The following is an 18,756-nucleotide window of genomic DNA, read 5'->3' on the forward strand; positions in this document are numbered from 1 at the left end:
ATTGGATAAGATATGAAAGACTTGTCAATTAAATCTGGTTTACTGGAATAAAGGATATAAGTATTAAACAACACTGTTGGTTTGTCTGCTAATCTATTTCTACACACACTATACCACTATCTTCTATTTAAGTCTATAGTGCTACTTAGTAATTTGTCTACAACATAAATTTAAACTAAAACTCATACACCTGTACTGTAAGAACTTTTATTCATTGCTGTAATATGCTTATTTCAGTATGTCACACTACTGTTTGTTAACCATATGGGTTTCTTTAAAAAATTATTTTGGCATCTGATTTATAAAATACATAGAGAAGCAGTTTCTTCTTGTTTAGTTTTTGCATGCCACTCACATTCCAGTGATCTATTTTCCAAGACTCAATCTAAAGATTGCTTTATACAGTGAAATGTATAATAATACATAGCAAATGAAGTTTCAGATAAAAATGTGCTTTCCACAAAAGATAGTTTAATATTTAGGTTAAGTAAGCTACTAGTAGAATGCATAAAAGTATATTTGCACAATAATTGATTAATTTAGAGGAGGAGTTGCAAAGTTAATTGTGGCAGATACCCTTTTCCTTTCCCCACTGGGTCAAAGCCCATAACACAGTAACCCTTTCCTAGAGAAGAGTTGTTCCAAATTTGCTTGTGAACAAATTGAAACAAAACAATAGATTACTATTATTATTATTATTTGCCATAACTTGTCTTGGCTAAGAATAACGTAGAAACAACTAGCTTAAACCTTACCATCTAATAAGAGCAATTGTACTCAACATAACTTGGTTATTTCACCCAGTCCCAGTAGAGTTCAAAATTAATTCAATACAATGTATATTGAATCAGTGACAAAATTGCATGTTGTAAACAAAATGTTGTTGTACTGGTATAACATAGCTGGTAAATCTCTGCATACCCTGTTTTTATTTATAGGCTAAAATGATGATATTTACTTTTCACAAGTAAAGTAACTGGCATACTTGCATAAATCCCTACACTTGCTATCCAGTGACTAACTATTTAAAAACAGCAGAGCACAATTATCTGAAGAGTCATTTTGATATTTTGATAATAATGCTATCAACTTTTAGTCAAATTAACTAATAAAGAAAAAAATAAGAATTTCTCTTTATAAGTGGAACACTATTGAGATTATATGAAATAAAATTGCATAACGAATATTGTTAAATAAAATGCGTCAACTTTACTGCTGCTACACTTTATTTTTGTTGTAGGAATGCTTATAAAAATGGGGTGTAGAACAATTTACTCCTAATCCAAATTAGTAAATATCACTGCAAAAAATGTTTTACAGAAATAATAGTCCATACCAAAATCCTAGGTAGATAGGTTCTTACCCTGTAATAAAGGTAATGCCATAGTGTATTGATTTATTTATTTCCATTCAGCTGAAAAGCTTTTGTCTCATAAGATTCATCAGCTATCCTTTCATTCTTGAAATTATGAAATGTTTAAGGAAGTATTGTAATGCTATTTCCTGTTTAATTTTGACCCTGTGATGTGCTAAAGGAAATAGCTGGCATACATAGTTCATTGGTAAACATTAACTGAGGTCTGATGTGAATCCAAATGACTTTAAAGCCCTGGCAAATTATCATTGTTCAAGAGCCAAAAGATCCTCTTGATCATGATTCTCAACAAACCATTCTGTGCGACAAGGAGTCGCATATCTACAAATGCCTGTATATCCAAACATAAGTACAGATTTAATAAGCACAAGATTTATAATTGACAAGTACAACAATTTAAACAATTCAATCTTGCAAAAAAATAACCAGTTGCCAAAATAATTGTTTTGTTTCTTAACTAGAGTTTAGTTTATATTTTATATTTCTATACATAAAGCTCAACTTGGCTGGGAAAAGCATTTGAAATTTAATTTTGTTGTGGATTAAATAAGCACAGAATGGTGGTAATTTTTGTATTTGCAATTTATAGGTTAAAATAATGTCTTGGAATCCTCTTAATTTGTGACCTTGTATGCAAAATCTTATTTTTTTAATTTTAAGTGCCTGAAGGACAGTTACAACATCCTGGTAGTTGAGCATTTTAGCATATATTATTGAAGACAATGATATTTCAGATCTTCTGAAGACAGAATGAGCCCTCTCTGTACGCATTCTTTTACTTGATTTGTGATTCTAATTAAGTGCGCTAGTATGTTTTGTATTTACTTTACTAACCTTAGGGATTTATATTTTCAGGGACTTGCTTGATTAGCAGATAACTTCTTTGGTTACAAGCTACTAAATCTAGTCGTTTATTCTTTTTTTACGGGTGCAGCTAGAAATTTACATTTTTTATTCAGATCTCATTTATTTATTTATTGGCATTTGATTACCGTAAAAGTCTGACTAGGTAAAAGCCCATCTTCAGCAGAGGCCTGGGAAGAAAAGCTTTAAATTATTACAAAACATTTTAAGAACAATAATTTTACAATCATCAAAAATAAACAAAAACATCTGCAGTTTTAATAATTATAACAGATAAGACATAATATAAAAACATTGGTTAAGAATCAATACAAGTTATATGACAATCATTTAACATTTAGATGAATTTTAGACAGTTTATAGTGAAATTAAAGGTAAGTTAGTCTAATACAAACAGGAATTACAATACAAAGTGAGGGAAAATCAAGCTTATGGTATATTTAGAAAGTCAGGGAAGACAATATGATATAAGTAATGAAGTAAGTGAAGAAAGGAGCTATAAGGAATGAAGGAGGTACGTGTTCACATTTATGGATATAGTTTATTTTGGTTTTGACCAAGAAGAGAGCCAGATTTTAGCTAGAAAGTCTTTCAGAATGGTTTTGAAATATGGGAGGGAGGGTATAGACCTGATGGATACAGGTAACGAGTTCCAGGCATTAGCAATCTTGTACGGGTACAGACAATGCCCAGCAAATTTGTTAAATTTGTAGACAGATAGGAGTTTTTGGTCACTGGGTCGCAGTGACCGACTGGGAACATAACTGTATACCGTTGCCCTTCCATTTACCTAACATTTAAAAGGTTTGCATGTTTTTGCAGGTGTTGTATTGAAGAGAGCAAACAATGGACTTCTCTACTCCTCCTATTTTGGTGGAGCATACCATTTCAGGCCTGATATATCGTTATACAGGATGTACCTATTTTTAGAGAGATGACCCTATTTTCAGGCTTGCTTTACCCCTTCACACATTTTTCTGAATTCCCTTCATCAAGTGATTTTTCATGCTGTCTAGGGCAGAGAAAACTACACTACATGATCAATAGACTAGTGGCAACACAATTTAAAGAGACAGCAAAAAATAAATGACCTTGTGTGGTAGAATTTTGCAATGCAGTTCATAAAAGTCTACAGATTTTGCATGGTTTCTTTAATAATGTGCTTAGATTTTTCCATCAGTTTCTTAGTTATGAACCTGTCCCTCCAGCATGTTCTGTTGATTGTGGTAATGAGGTTGAGGTCTCTGGAGCGTGTAGTGCAAAGGGATTGGGATTTCTTTAGATGTAACATTTCTAACAGAGCTGGGTCAGACATGGCTTTGTAAGTCAAGCAGAGATCGCCTTTAAGTAGATGATATGAGACAGAGAACAGTTGGAGTTTGTTGTCTGTCGATAGAGGACAAGAGTTTAAGGCCTAGGATCCTCTTTTTGAGGTACTTTTGTGGCCTCTCCAGTTGTTGCAGGTGTCTAGTGAGGTACATGCCAAATGTGGCATTGTACTTGGTGACTGGACTAATGAGGAAAGAGTAGATGGAGGCAATGACCTCTTTCTTCCTGGATGCAAATCCCTTAGTAATGAAATGTGCCACATAGAAGTACTTTCTAACCACAGTGGCAATGTGTTGGTCAAAAGAGAGGTTGCTGTCAACCTGTGTTCCCAGATCTCTTATAACGCCTTCTGTGTTCAGTGGACTGCCATCAATATAGTAATGCAAGGGAACCAGGTTTTTCCCAAGGAGGATTACGAAACATTTTTTGGCATTGAGCTTAAGACCATAGTTCTGATATCAGTCGTTGGTGTCACTGAGGCCTTTCTATAGGATGTCAACATCACTTGGGGAGTTAATAATAGCTCCCAATTTGTAATCATCTGCGAACTTTGTCAGCCAGAGTCCCTTTGTGTTGGCCTGGACATCAGAAAAGTAGATAGCAAACAGGAGAGAACCCAGGACTGAACCCTGTGGGACTCCACTCGTGACTGGTTGGCAGTCTGACTTGGAGTCAGCTACTTTCACACTGTGGGCTCTATCTGTGAGCCAGTTTGCAACCCACCTAGTGATATAGGGGTTAATGCCTAGCTTAGTGAGGTTTTCTATGATTCCTGAGTGGGGAATGGTATCAAAAGCCTCGGCCAGATCAAGGTAGGCTGTATGAACCATCTTGCCTTCATCCACAGCTCTGGTGACTGACTCAAAGAAGTCGACCAAGTTGAGCAGACATGATCTACCCTTCACAAAACCAAACTGTGTATGATCCAGAATTTGGAGATTCCCTATACCCTTGTTTATTAGGTCCATGATGATGCTTCCATAGCTTTGCATATCAGACTCGTCAGGCTAATTGGGCGATAATTCCCAGGGTCTGTAGTCACTCCTCCTTTGTGGAGAGGGATGACTGTAGCAATGTGCCATTCAGTAGGGACAAAGCCTGAGGTGAGGCTAAGAATGAACAGGGCACACAAGTGAGGTGCCAGTTTACTCTGTAGTTCATGTAGAACACAGCCAGGGATATTGTCAGATCCCATAGAAGCTGTATTCTTGGCCTTGGACAGTGCGGTTTTAACCTGTGCAGCAGTAACACTGGGTGCCTGGCAATCTACTGGTATTGTGATTGGTCCTTTGGGGGGTGAAGAGAGGGGTGAAGTTAGCAGTGAATCTGTTGGCCAGTACATTGGCAATATCTGTTGGCTCAGTATAGGAGGTATCATTGTGCAGTAGCTCAAAGCAAATCTGGGTATTGCCGTGGAGATTCTTTACATAACTATAGAAGGCCTTGTGGTTGTCTTTACTATTTGCTGCAATTCTGTTTTCATAGCTAGCTTTAGTGGATTTGATGAGGGATCTCAACCTTTTGTTGAGGCTGATAAGGGAGTTTTTCCAGTCTTGGGACTTTGCCTTATTCTGCATCAGTTTCCTCATTCTGTTGTAGAGTTTGTTTATGGCAGGGGACCACCAGATTGGCTTCCTTCTTTTTGAGGAGCGCGTCTTAGTTCTATTGGGTATGACGAGATCCATGCATTTGTGTACGTGTTCGTACAGTGCATTGGTGTATGATTCGGCAGTCATGCAACTATTCTCTATTGGCATGGGTGCTGTGAATTTAGCCACCTCTGTTTTTAGGAGCCCAAAGTTAGTTTTTCATGGTGGTTACCTTTGTGGCGGGGGGGGGTGGATTTCCAAGGTGATTAGTTTGTGATCGGATCTAACCAGGGAGGAGTTGACTACTGGTGTAGAGCAACGGTCACCCATGTTAGTAATGACCAGGTCAAGGATGTTGCTACCTCTAGTGGGGTTAAGAATGAGCTGGTCCAGAGCATTGGAATTAATGAATTCCAGAAAGCATTGGGCAAGTGTATTGGTACATGAGTAGTTTTCTCAATTAATGGAGGGGTAGTTGAAGTCGCCCAGTATGAGAGTGTTAGGTTGGACCCTAATATTCTTCAGGGTGCTTAGGAACGTGGAGTGTAAGTCTTGGGATATGGTTGGAAACCTATAGCAGGCTACGACCTGAATCGCTGTCTTATCCAGTGTTAGCTGCACCTGAAGTATCTCAGATGCATTATTTTGGGCTACCAGTCTGGGGGTGTGCGCATCTTTTATGAATACGGAAACACCACCACCTTTGGAGTTTTGGTCCAAGTTCTGGGGCCGAAAGGTGTTGAATGAGTTATTGGCTGGTAGTGCAGGGGTGCTTTCTGCTGCCTTGAACCAGGTCTCTGTTACAGCACAAATGTCAATGTTCTCCAATTTAAGGAGTGCTTCGAGCGAGTGCATTTTGAGATTTAGATGTCTAGCGTTGAGCAGCATGACTCTCAGACTGCATTTGTTTGTAGCTATTATGGTGGTAATTTGGTCTTTGGAAGAACACCACCTAAAAAAGGCACTATAGGGGTGGCAAGAGCCTTGGACGGTATCCGGAAGCCCAGGGGTGACAGATGCAGGCCATCTCTGGCAAAGCATCGAGGTCTGTCAATCATGTCATCCCAGGCAGACAGATACTGGATCCCCTTAGAATGACACCAGAAACTTAGCCAGTTGTTGAACTCAATCATTTCTGTTTGTACTGTGGTATCATTCTGGGTGATGGTAGGATGCTGCTCAGGGCTAGGGTCATACCCGCCTGGGCTACATAATCTAAGAGCTCCTCCATGTCTCTTTTCATGTAGGCCAGGGAGGTACGTCTCAGGTCATTCACACCCACATGTACAATGACAGAGTCATATTTGTACCTGTTGTTGAGGGACCTGAGTGCATGCGTTATGTGGCAGATCCTGGCACCTGACATGCAGCTGACTGTTACTTTCTCCTTATTCAACCTAGTGAGTGGGATATCAGTTTGCCTCAATATTGAGTCACCTATGTCTAGTGTGCTGGGCACGCTGTTTTGGAGAGTTATGTGTTTTGTCATCAGTGTTGTGTTGTGGTGGTCGAGTGCATTTCTGCCTTGGAGGTCTCTACTGTTTGTGTAGATTTTTATTGAGAGCCTCTGCGAAGGTGGGTGTGTGGTTTGTGTTTTTATGTGAAGGCAGTGCTGGTGTGTGTTCTGGAGGGCTATGTGTTCCATGTGGTGTGGTGCAAGTGTTGACCTTCTCCTCTTAACCAATTCCGGTCTTAAATGCAGTAAAAGCCAAAAGGTACAAGTAAAAACGGTAATGGCAAGAGGAACTGAACAAAATGATGTCCACAAACTCCAAACAATAGCGTACAAAAATTTAATATCCGCTTTCATCAAACGTCTTCATCAGAATACACTTCATTAAAAAGACAATACCTTAAATACACTCTATTAACAAGCAATTATCACAAGTGGAACTAATTAAGAAACACAAAAGTTAAAAACACAGTGTTCATGATTTAAAGAAAAAAGACAAGTCAGTATCTTTAGTAATGGCTAATTTACGATACTTTAAAAAACACTTGACATTGATAGTCTCATTTAAACCTGGGGTTTTGTCTGATTTTAATCTAATCTGCCAAAGTGTCTCTCTTTGCTCTAAATAATTTTTAAAATCACCTGCCCTCATGTCTGGTTTGCAAATTTCTAAAACAGAAAAAGTGAATTTCTTAAAAGAAGAACAAACTACAGAATGTTTGTATAAAGCGTTATTCTGGTCTTCACTTTTAATACTGTATAGGTGTTCCTTTATACGGTAATGAGACAGCAGTAATGAGGTTTTTAACAAACGTCTAACCCACTTTCCAGCTATACTTAATAAGTCAACTATTATTAAAGTTAATGTTCATAGTGAACGGCAATCTAGTAGAATTAATTCTGATTTACTGTGTTCCCTTGAAATGAGCAGTGACACTAATCGTATTAGGTCTGTACTTGAAAAGAACTGGAGGGTCATTCAAGGAAACTCCGACATTGTTCGTGCTGTTGGAACTAAACCGAGTTTTGTGTTTCGTAATAATCACAATATTAAACAAATTTTGGAATGTCATAGTTCAAATGAGAGTTCTATTGCAATTAGGAAGAAAGGCATGTTTTGTTGCCATCAATGTAAGGTTTGTAGACACATTTCTGAAGGTCCCTACATCACTGTGGTAACATCAGACAGAATTTTTGAAGTTCCTGGCTTTGTCAATTGTAACTCTCGTGGAGTTGTTTACATTGGTATGTGCACTGTGTGCCCTGCATTTTATGTGGGAATGACCACTAGAAGCTTAGGGACACATATAAAGGAACACCTATACAGTATTAAAAGTGAAGACCAGAATAATGCTTTATACAAACATTCTGTAGTTTGTTCTTCTTTTAAGAAATTCATTTTTTCTGTTTTAGAAATTTGCAAACCAGACATGAGGGCAGGTGATTTTAAAAATTATTTAGAGCAAAGAGAGACACTTTGGCAGATTAGATTAAAATCAGACAAAACCCCAGGTTTAAATGAGACTATCAATGTCAAGTGTTTTTTAAAGTATCGTAAATTAGCCATTACTAAAGATACTGACTTGTCTTTTTTCTTTAAATCATGAACACTGTGTTTTTAACTTTTGTGTTTCTTAATTAGTTCCACTTGTGATAATTGCTTGTTAATAGAGTGTATTTAAGGTATTGTCTTTTTAATGAAGTGTATTCTGATGAAGTCGTTTGATGAAAGCGGATATTAAATTTTTGTACGCTATTGTTTGGAGTTTGTGGACATCATTTTGTTCAATTCTGGTCTTAGCTGGAGAGTTCGTGGCTTCCAATTTGGATATATAAGTGCATCTCTCACAAGTCTGAGTGTTGGGAGGTAAGAGCAGAGGGTTGTCAGTGTACATGAGGCAGTTGCTACATTGCCTCAGGATGCCCAAGTTCACCAGGTTAATAGGAGAAAGCACAGGGAACTGACCTTTAGACATGCCTGGAGGGGTGGGCATTAATAAATACTGCAGCTGTTTTATGCTAATTAGTAGGGTTGCTACCTCTCAGAAAATGTTCCTAACAGTCAGGAAATCAGGGTTTCTGTCAGGAAATCCAGTTATGGCGAGTACTTGAAAGATATCTTGAATCATTCTAAGAGCTAGCAAATTTCTGAGATACATAGCTTTCAACATACAGTGACATATCTCATCAGAATACGGGGCAAATCGAGAAATAATCAAAACACTTTTAAAATATTAGTACTATTAACTTGTGACACTGACAGAATAAGAGAATGTGAAATAATATTCATTTTCTGGAGTAACACAAGTCTATAACTCTAATTACTGCCATTATTTATTAAGTAATAATTCACCACCTTTCCTCCAAAGGTCACCAGTTTTAGGTGGGATTAACAGGGAGAAGTATGCTGAAGTACATTTCCTAAAATGTTTAGTGTTTCACAAGGATTTTGTTATGTGCATTCAAATGCAGTGTACAAACAAACACTGCTTTGGCTTATGCTTGTGTGTATGTGTATGTCTTACTGGAATTAATGTGTATATAAGAGCAAGAAGTTACATATCTCTCAGCTGTACAGACTTTTGCAGAATGTCCATATTTTTGTCAGATAGTTTTGGTCTATTTTTCATATAATTTTGTTTTTTTCTGTCAAATCATTAAAGCCTGAAGTCCTAAATATTGGCAGACATTTGTGTTTTAGTCTTTATGTCCTTCAGAAAACACATAATAATATAACACCTGTTATTCTAGCATCAGTCTACGTTTATAAGAGCAATATTTAAAATTTGTCCCTATTTTTTTGCCTTTGTCCCCCCATTATGTTTGGCTTTGTCTAGATTTCTTAAGAGGTTGAGAGGTATGACTAGTTGGCTATAATTGATTTCATTTTTATCACAGTTGATTATCAGCACTGCAAACAATAAGTGGCTGTCTTTGGTTATCTAGTCTAGATGTGGGAAAGAAACCCATCATTGGTACAGTGGCACAGTAAGTAGTATTGTCATCTCACTGTCTAAGTTCTTGGTTGTGGCTCCATCTATGTGGACTATGCATGTCTTCCCTATCTTTGTATGGGTTTTATTTAGGTGCTATGGATTCCTCAAACTCCCCAAAAGTGTCCTGTGGGTGGATTGATGTTACATGTGTGAATATATTGTGCTAACAAGTTTTGTCAGGGGCAGTGTGTGTGTGTGTGTGTGTGTGTGTGTGTGTGTGTGTGTGTGTGTGTGTGTGTGTGTGTGTGTGTGTGTATATATATATATATATATATATATATATATATATGAAAAAAATAATATTGGTCGGTGCATACATAAACCTCCTGGGTAGTGAAAAAATATGACACAGAATGCAATGTAAGAATACACAGAGCTTCTGGGGGCCCATCATTCCTGGCTGTATAAATGGCTTTAGTAGGGTCCTCTGCTGTTAGTCCCACCAAGTCTAAAACTGATCCCACTCAGAGGTGGGCACAGAGATCAGTAAAGTTTATGTGGGAGGTAGGAATACTGTGGTCATTATTGCTTTAATGTTCCCTGCAGTCAAACCTCAGACATGTGCACACAAGGACTCTCCAGCTTGTGCATTGGGTGGGGACAGAGTGGTCATTGTTTCATTAACTTTCCTCAAAATCACACCTTACAAATGTGTACAGAGGGTCACTATATCTTGTCTAGGGCCATTGTACTTTGTAAGCACAACAAGTTGGAATGAATTACTGTGAGTGTTATTTTTTTCTCTTTCTTCACAACTGAAATCAGACATATACACATGCGGCCATCAAATAGGTGTAGGGGAAAGGAGGTATGCTGTATATGTACAGCTGATAGCAACAAGTCAAAATATATTGTTGTGCTCTGTTGGTTCTTTCATTTTCATCATAGTTTGACTTCAAATGGGTACAATGAAGGTATCTGCCTTTTGTAGTTAGCACCAAAGCAGCATTCTGTTTAGATGTATGACAACAGCAACTTGAAATATGACTATTAATCCTTCCACTTCTATCCCAATTTAACACAAGAGGGGTAGACAGAAAGTGACTACCTTTTTGGGGGGAGAAGAGGGAGGAAAGCATCATCCCAAATATGATTTATGTGGTCCCACAAGAATTTTCTTCTCAGTCTGTGGGTAACTGTGACTCAGTTTATTGGTAGCTAATGTGTCATCATCCTTGAACATTAAGCCTTGGACATAACTTATTTCATCCTTGAAAAAAATACTTAATTTCCTAAGTCATGATTTTTGTTCAGACTATAATTAAATCAAAGTTTTTGGAAAAAAATCTCTAAAATTCATCTAAGAACATTTAGAACCTATTAACTTATGGCGACATTGTGGTGCCCAATCTCCCAGCTTAATGAAATTGTTTTTAGATACTTTCTTTCTAGATAATTACTACAGTTTACTCTTGGCCATATAGGATGTGTTTAATAAGTATAGTAAAAAGCAAACAAATAAACGAATGTTTAGTAAAACAAAACAAAAATATTCTAAATAGTATGAGAAGGCAAGAATGGGAGGACAATAGGAGAATACTGGGGTGTATCCCAGGATGACAGTAGATAGCAGGGGTAGTTAGTGCCATGGAACACTTTATTTATGGCTTCATCTAAAGCTGCCCATATTGTTGGAGTGCGTGGCATTTAAAAACTGGTGCTTCTGGGTGTGGCTTGTTAAAAGGGGTGCATCTACCCTGAGGGAAGGGGGTGTGTTTTCATTGCATGGGGGTGTGGCTTATTTGTCAGGAAAAGGAGGGATGAATAGGTGGGAACTCTTAATTAGAGGTCCAGATTTTTGGCTACATGTACCTAGTTTTCAAGAGCCTTTGTGGGTTTCTGTTAAATGATCGAAGCCGCATTCTTTCAAATGTGTCGATCAAACTTGAAAGCATGAAAAGGCAAAATAGCAAAATGACATATAAACAAATTGTTTCCCTGGGAAAGAAATCGCTTGGCCGCTTCCGTTACTTTGCCATTTTCATGACTGTAGTGTGGTCTCAAAGTTGGTATATTTAAGTAGGGGGCCCACTTTATGTAATGTTTTAAAAAAAATTGTTTTTTGTGGAACAGCGATTGTATTTTTTCCCTGTTCTAAGCATTCGAGATTGTAAGTTTTCGCTTACATGGGTTTGGTAAATCATCGTTCGCTTTTTTTTAGCGTTTGATGATTTAACATAGATCTGCCTTTGTACCTCTCTACCTGTTTGGGAAAGAAATCTGGACAAAGTCAAAAATAATGGAGGACAAAGGCCCAAAAATAGGGACAGATTTTAAATATTGTAAGTTGCTAGAATAACAAGTTTTGTGTAGTATTTATTATCTGGAGGATATGAAGTCTGAAACTCAAGTATGCAATTACTCAGTGATTTCATTTCACAGTGATTTGCCAAAAAAAAAATGAGAAACATATCAAAAATGTGAGACAAAACATCACGACATTCTGGATTCTCCAATAGAACAAGACAGGCTAGGATTACCAAATTTTAGGGGGTATTTTAGAGCAATACAGTTAAGGCTCTTATACAGTGCACAAGCAGAAAACTATAATTCAAAGTGGAAAGGAATTATGATTAAGAAATAAGGAAAGATTGGGATTTTGTATGCAGACTCTTAAGGAGAACAACAAAAACCATACAGAGTATTATATTAATAAAATAGCAGGGAGTATTCTAAGAACTTAACCAGCATGGGAATGGAGAAAAGAGATTCTGCCAATAGAGAGGACTGTGGTTAGGGATAAAGATAATAGGCGAGGGGCTGGAATTTATTGGAGAAAACTGGCAAAGGAACCAAGGTATTGGGAGCAAATAACTAGAAAGGGAAAGGTAAAAGAATGGGAAGAGGCCATGAATTTATTTGGACTAAAGGTTAAAGACTGCCTTCCCTATCAAGGATTGATATCAGAGTATAGGCAAAGAGAAAGAAATGGGGGTTCTTAAACGAAAAACCAGCAATGGTAAAGTTTTAATAGAATCTAGAACAGAAGCTGCCATTACAAAAGGAATAATTAGTAGAGCATATAAAATATTGCATGATAACTATAAGAATCAATCAGAGGAGCTTAGAAAGGATTGGGAAGAGAGACTGGATAAGCAATTCACAAAGAGACAATGGGGGATATATGTGTATCTCTCAAATATGCAACAAAGTCTAGAAGATTTAGGATCTTTGCCTGGAAGTGTTTACATAGGTATTTTATACCCCAAGTAGACTCTAAAGAATTTTTGCTCAGGTGGATAGCAAATGTTGGAGGTGTAACAGGCAGGAAAGAAGTGACCGGTAACATATTTTTTTGGGTGTAGTGAGCTGGCTAACTTTAAGGATTCCCTGTGGTCAAAGAAGCTGGGTGAGCAGATTGGATTGATTGAGGAAATTATTTTTTTGAACTATGATACAGACTTGGATTTGCCTAGACACAGTAAAGCCTTGCTGAGTTTAATTATGCTAGCTGCCAAAAGAGCAATTATTAGAAAATGGAAATCAAAATCTAGACCAGCTTTATTAGAAGTAGTGAATATAGTAACAAAGATCCAACTGGAACTGGGATATTTAGAAAAGGGAAGCAGCAAACTACACAGGAAAACAAATGGGAATTGTGGGAACAACATATGCAGAGAAGAAACAAGGTTTAAGAGGCAGGATTTGAATGAGGCATATGATGCTTACTGACAATAACTAGATAAGTGATGTATGATGTTTGCAACAACAGTTGTTTCAATGATTTCTGTTATGTATAATGTTTGATACTAAAGTGGTGTTCAATGTAAGATTGCCTTTGTCATATGTGATTGTCAAGATATGCGAAGGCTGCCAGCCTAGCTAGACAGAATTTTGTAGATAATTCTATGTCTTCGTAAATATTAATAAAAGCCACAGGCTTGTTCTGGTAAACGTAAGAAGACTGTATTAGATGTTGAACGTCATAAATGTAACAACAGTGCACTCTGCGGTAAGAAAGCTGATAAGTCAAGCATTTTATGACTCTTTGATCTCAGGGCTCGTAGCCGTGGTGTCTGAACCAACAGATTCTTTCTATTGTTTTGAGTTAATTGCTAGATTTTACATATATAATGTCTTTTAATTGTTGTGGTTTTCTGACCAGGTGCAAGCTTACTAAAAAAATGTAAACGCATAGTTTCTGTTAGCCTGGAAAACCAGAGAATTGTTAAAAATGATGTAATCTAAAATGAATCAGCAGGATGTATTATTAATTTAAAGGATTTTCTCAAAGACAGAGAGCAAGAACATTTTCGATTTTGTCTAAAGCTGACAACAACTCACCAGTACTTTGCTTTGCTTGATTGCTCTTAGATATAAATAGAAAATAGTAAGTTTAGGCTAGCTGTTTTTCCGTATTGATGTCAGAATTATTCTACTGTATTATTTTAAGCATTTTCCTGTGATCTCTAAACTCTTGACTATCACTGTGTAGTAAGAAGTATTGTCTTGTGTGTGTTTTTTTTTTTAAATATTTTTAAACCTTTCAACTGTGGCTGTTTTGTGTAGAGATAATTTAAGCTCTAGAGTACATTGCATGTATATAGTGATACTGGCCAAGCCACTCTAATAGCTTTAGCCCTGGGTCACACTTACTATTTGGATAATAATATTGCACAGTAATAATTGGACACCCTTTGGGAAGGCCCTTATTAGTAGCTGATATTAGTGGTTGGTGGCAGCTGGTACTACCTTATAGACTGGCAGGAAGGGACATAGCTGGAGAACCTGTGCCAGCCTTCCCCATGAGTGTCTGTGTGTTTGCATACAAGTCATAACTTAAGAGAGAGTGTGTGTCAACTACTTGGGCAGGGGACTTGAAGCACTGGTTGGACAGAGAGGGTGCTGGAGGTTTTAGCTTGATCATTAGGCTGAGATCTGCACCCTATAGCTGTGCCAGTGGGGAGTCTTATTGGGGATTTGGAGAAAGGGAGAAACCAGCCCCAGACTGATTGTGATCTCTGTGTGCTTTTAAGGGAAACTGTACTTTACTGTGGGTATTTGGTATCCTTTCCAGTGTGGACGCCCCTCACTGGTGTTAGTGGTGAGGATTGAGGCTCCTTGATTACTGGGCCAAGGCATGGCTAACACAGTGAAAAGTGTATTGGGGGAAAAAATCATGACATTGAAAATCTGGAAAATGGCGAGGTATGCCTCGTACCTATTTTCAATGTCGTTAGGATTGACAGTTATGCCAAGCAGTACACTTAATTTTCATCCACTCCCGCTCCACGGTTGTAAGACTATTCTTGCTTCTAAACATTAAAACTTACTAATCAGTTCTGGGCCTGAAACCGTAATGGGAAGTGTTAAATACAGAGTACATAAAAAGTGTAATTGGTTACACCCTTGCTCATGGCCGGCCTTAGGCATAGGCGAACTAGGCAACCGCCTAGGGCGCCATACAGGCTGGCCTCAAAAGGGCGCAATTTGAAGGAATGACAATTTACTTATTTTCCCATTTTCACCTCCCCTCTGCCCGTACTGCAGGCTAGCGATTGCGCCCTCCCCCACTTCATAGTACAAAGCATGAATTTCCACAGTAGTACATAGCAAAGCACAGCCCCCTACTATGCGCTTCCATTCCCTCCCCCTGCATCTATGTGATGAATGTGAGTGGCTACGCTTGTTGAGCATTATTTAAAGCTCACGCCCACCTTTCTTCATTGACGAGATAGTGGCGGGGACATCTGTTGGCTTTCGGTACTTCCTGGAAATCTCTTGAAGTGAGTGACTCATCGATGGTCTGGTTCTCTGCAGCACGTGGGCTACACAAGCAGGCAGCGTTTTTGGGACTTTTGTTTTGCGCCTCCCCTCTTCCCTCCCTTGCTTGGTTCATCATTGCTTGCTTGGTTAAGGTAAGTCGGGGTCCTTAGCTGGAATTAATGAGATTATGGTATTTTAATTGATGGGTAGAATTTTTATCTGTACCGTACTGTACGCTTGACTTGTGAGTGGGCTGATCCAAGTAAATCATTGCAACTGCACACTAGAGATTTTGTCTTGCGTGTGAATATTATCTGCATAACTGATTTTAAACTCTGTAATGCCTTAGCATTGCTGTGCTGTTGGTGAAAGAAAATCATATCCGGCTGTTGTAGTAGTACGTTGTCCAACTAGAGAAGCAAATTTAAAGGTTCCCTGTAGAACGCTTCCGTACAGTTCACAGCAACAGAATACTTTGTTTTCACATTATCCATGGTAGCGTAAGATGATTCTGATGTTGCATTTGTCTGCGTTTAGTACACACTGATGCTGTTAATTGAAGGTATTTTTTAATTTGCACTGTTTTTCAAGTTAAGTCTGTCCTGTGCCTACTAGGTATTTAAATCAGTTTTGAATGGGGGGGGTGATTTTTCTGCATTGCTTTACTCTCTGTCTGTCCTCAGAATATGAATCTGCAGCTATAAATCGATTTATATGTTACAGTTTCTATTCTTACGTTTCTGAGCTCCTAAGTGGATTAATCAGCATCGTTCATCAAATTTCTGTGGTTTAGTCACTTTTCAAATGTAAAACAATCTGCAGTTTAAGCCAGCTGTGTGAGTTGTTTCTTGAACTTGAGGTACCAAACAAAGTATTAGGACTCCATTTTCCACCCAATGAAATACATTTAAAGTGCTGCACTTATTTTTACTGCTGGGGGCTTCTGAGCTGCCTGTTTCTACCATATAGCTGGTTCTGGAAGCTCCTCCCAGTTTCATTGCCTGTATACCTGAAACCTAGAAGCCCCTGCCAGTTTTATCTATCTTCTCTGCTCATCTTACTGGGCCCTGACAGATGAAACTGAGAAGGCCCTCCTGTTTGTCAGTGTGGTTTGAAATTGCCTTAATGTGTGTGTTCACCATTGCTGGCTTGTCTGCCTTTTATTTCTGGTACCTTTTTACTTTTGGCTAACAAAGGTATGGTTTCAAATTAGGAGACTGGAACTGCAATTCTAGTGCAGTAAAAAGGTAGCCAGGTCTATCTAAATTGGGAAACATGCAGGAAGCCTTAAAGTGAGAAATACATGTAACTAGTCATTTGATTTGTTGCTGGTGCTTTTTCAGTTTTGGTTAACTAAAGTTTGTTTTTACATTAAGAAGACTTTAGCTGCAATTCTACTGGCAGTAGAAGTGTTGCAAAACATACAGGAAGGCTTAAGTTGAGAATTACCTGATGTTAGCTGAATTTATTTGTTTCTGGTGCCTTTATACTTTTGGATAACTAAAATGTATTTGTCATTAAGAAGACTGGAGCTACAGTTCTAGTGGCAGCAGAAAGGTAGCTTGCTCTGTCTGAGTTGGGAAGCACAGATCGAGGCTTTATATGAGAATGTATCATTGGGCAGTGAACTTTTTAGGTCGTTCAGTCACTTTTCTTTGAATCTGTTATTTTGGCAACTTTGAGCAGCTCTTGGCTCATTTCCACTGAGCTCAGATGCTTGGCATCCCTGCCAGTGTAAGTTTTTGGCTTGTATCTATTGCTATTCAGGCTAAGATAAGTACTTTAAACTGAAATATTGCACTTTTCTAAGCTTTTTCTGAAGATTTTTCCTGTATTTTCAAATCATTTAATTTCATTTTTCTGTATTTAATCACTGTAAAGTATACTTGTTTTTCCTTTGTCTAGCTGCTGCTAGTGTGATTGGAAATTGCATTACAATGTGTGTTCCTCATTGCTAGCATGTCCTCCTTAGAATCACCTTGTAATTTCTTGTTGTAGCTAGTTTGGTATATTTCTGGTCCATTTTTACTTTTGACTAATTAAAGTGCTTGTTTAGATTTTAAAAAATGGGACTGCAATTCTAGTGGAAGAAGACAGGTAGCCTGGTCTGTCTAAGTTGAGAAAAAAACAGGGAGGGTTACATTGATATCATTTCCTTGATCAAAGGGCTATTTAGTTGGTTTATTCTCTTTTCTTTGAGTCTTTAAATTCTACTGCTTAATTCTCAGTGGCATTTAGCAGTGCCCTATATAGATGCAAGTACTTAGAAATTACTATTTGTAGTTTCTACCTTCATAGCACCAAGTTAGCCTGCTGTACCACCCCTTTGTAGTCCATCTAAAGATAGACCTTACACCATGGCTAGGTAATTTTACAATTTCTCCATGTCTAGCCTGTTATGTGCATCATGAGACAATGAAGCGATTGCCTCATCTTCACAAATAACCAAGTCATCCTTGGATAAAAGGATGTATATGAGAGATGTAATTGCTTGATGTCACTGGAGGCAAGACTCATGCAAAAAGACCCAAAATAACAGGTTGTTGGTAATGCAAGCATTACATCCATCACACACAGTACTGACTCACAGAGCCCAACATATGCCGAGGCACTTACAAGAAACCTTTGTAAACTCCAGAGACCTCATAGACATTCATACTACAAGAAAAATCTTCAGCTACCCCAAAAGCACTCTACTAAATCAACAGCCAGCACAGCATATACAGGCAAACCCTTTGGAGCCTCAGTTAGAAAACCCATAAGTCAATAAAATATACTTCAGAATATTTTAATCATTGGAGACTCCATTGTGAGACATGCAAATGTCCCATTTACCTGGCTGAATAAGGAGAAAATAATGGTCACTTGTCTGTCAGGGGCCTGGATCCAACAAATCACCCACACACTGATGTCATAAGATGACAAGTACCAGTATGACTCAGTCTTAGTCTATGTAGGTGTAAATGAACTAAGACATACCTCCCTCAGCTATATGAAGAGAGACATTATTAGGCTTTTGGACTATGCATCCTGGGCTGGTATGCCTATAGCAGTGAGCAGCATTCTATCTTCACCAAGGATGATGCCAAAATATGAACAGACTTTGCTTGCAACATAAAAAAGACACATTAACATGATATGTATGTGTCTCAGAGAATTCCCTTTCTCTGGAGCAAGCTTCCAATCCATGTGAAGCATGGACCAGTGGTTGGAAATGAAAAATATCCCCCACCCCCAAGTCTACTACCTATGTCTCTAATGGACAGAGGCAGCCTGTAAATCTTGCCCTAGCTTACATATGCCCCTTAAAATAATGTCCAAGGCACACAATTGTGAGATACAATTGAGATACATGGATAGGGTTATACAGGCATCAGTGGTCATTATCTTAGTGTACAACTATGAGCCTATGAACCTATGTCTTTTTACTGTCTGGTCCAATCT

The sequence above is a fragment of the Protopterus annectens genome, chromosome 3.part0 (genome assembly GCF_019279795.1).
Source record: "Protopterus annectens isolate FY-2018-M chromosome 3.part0, PAN1.0, whole genome shotgun sequence".
Lineage (NCBI taxonomy): Eukaryota > Metazoa > Chordata > Ceratodontiformes > Protopteridae > Protopterus > Protopterus annectens.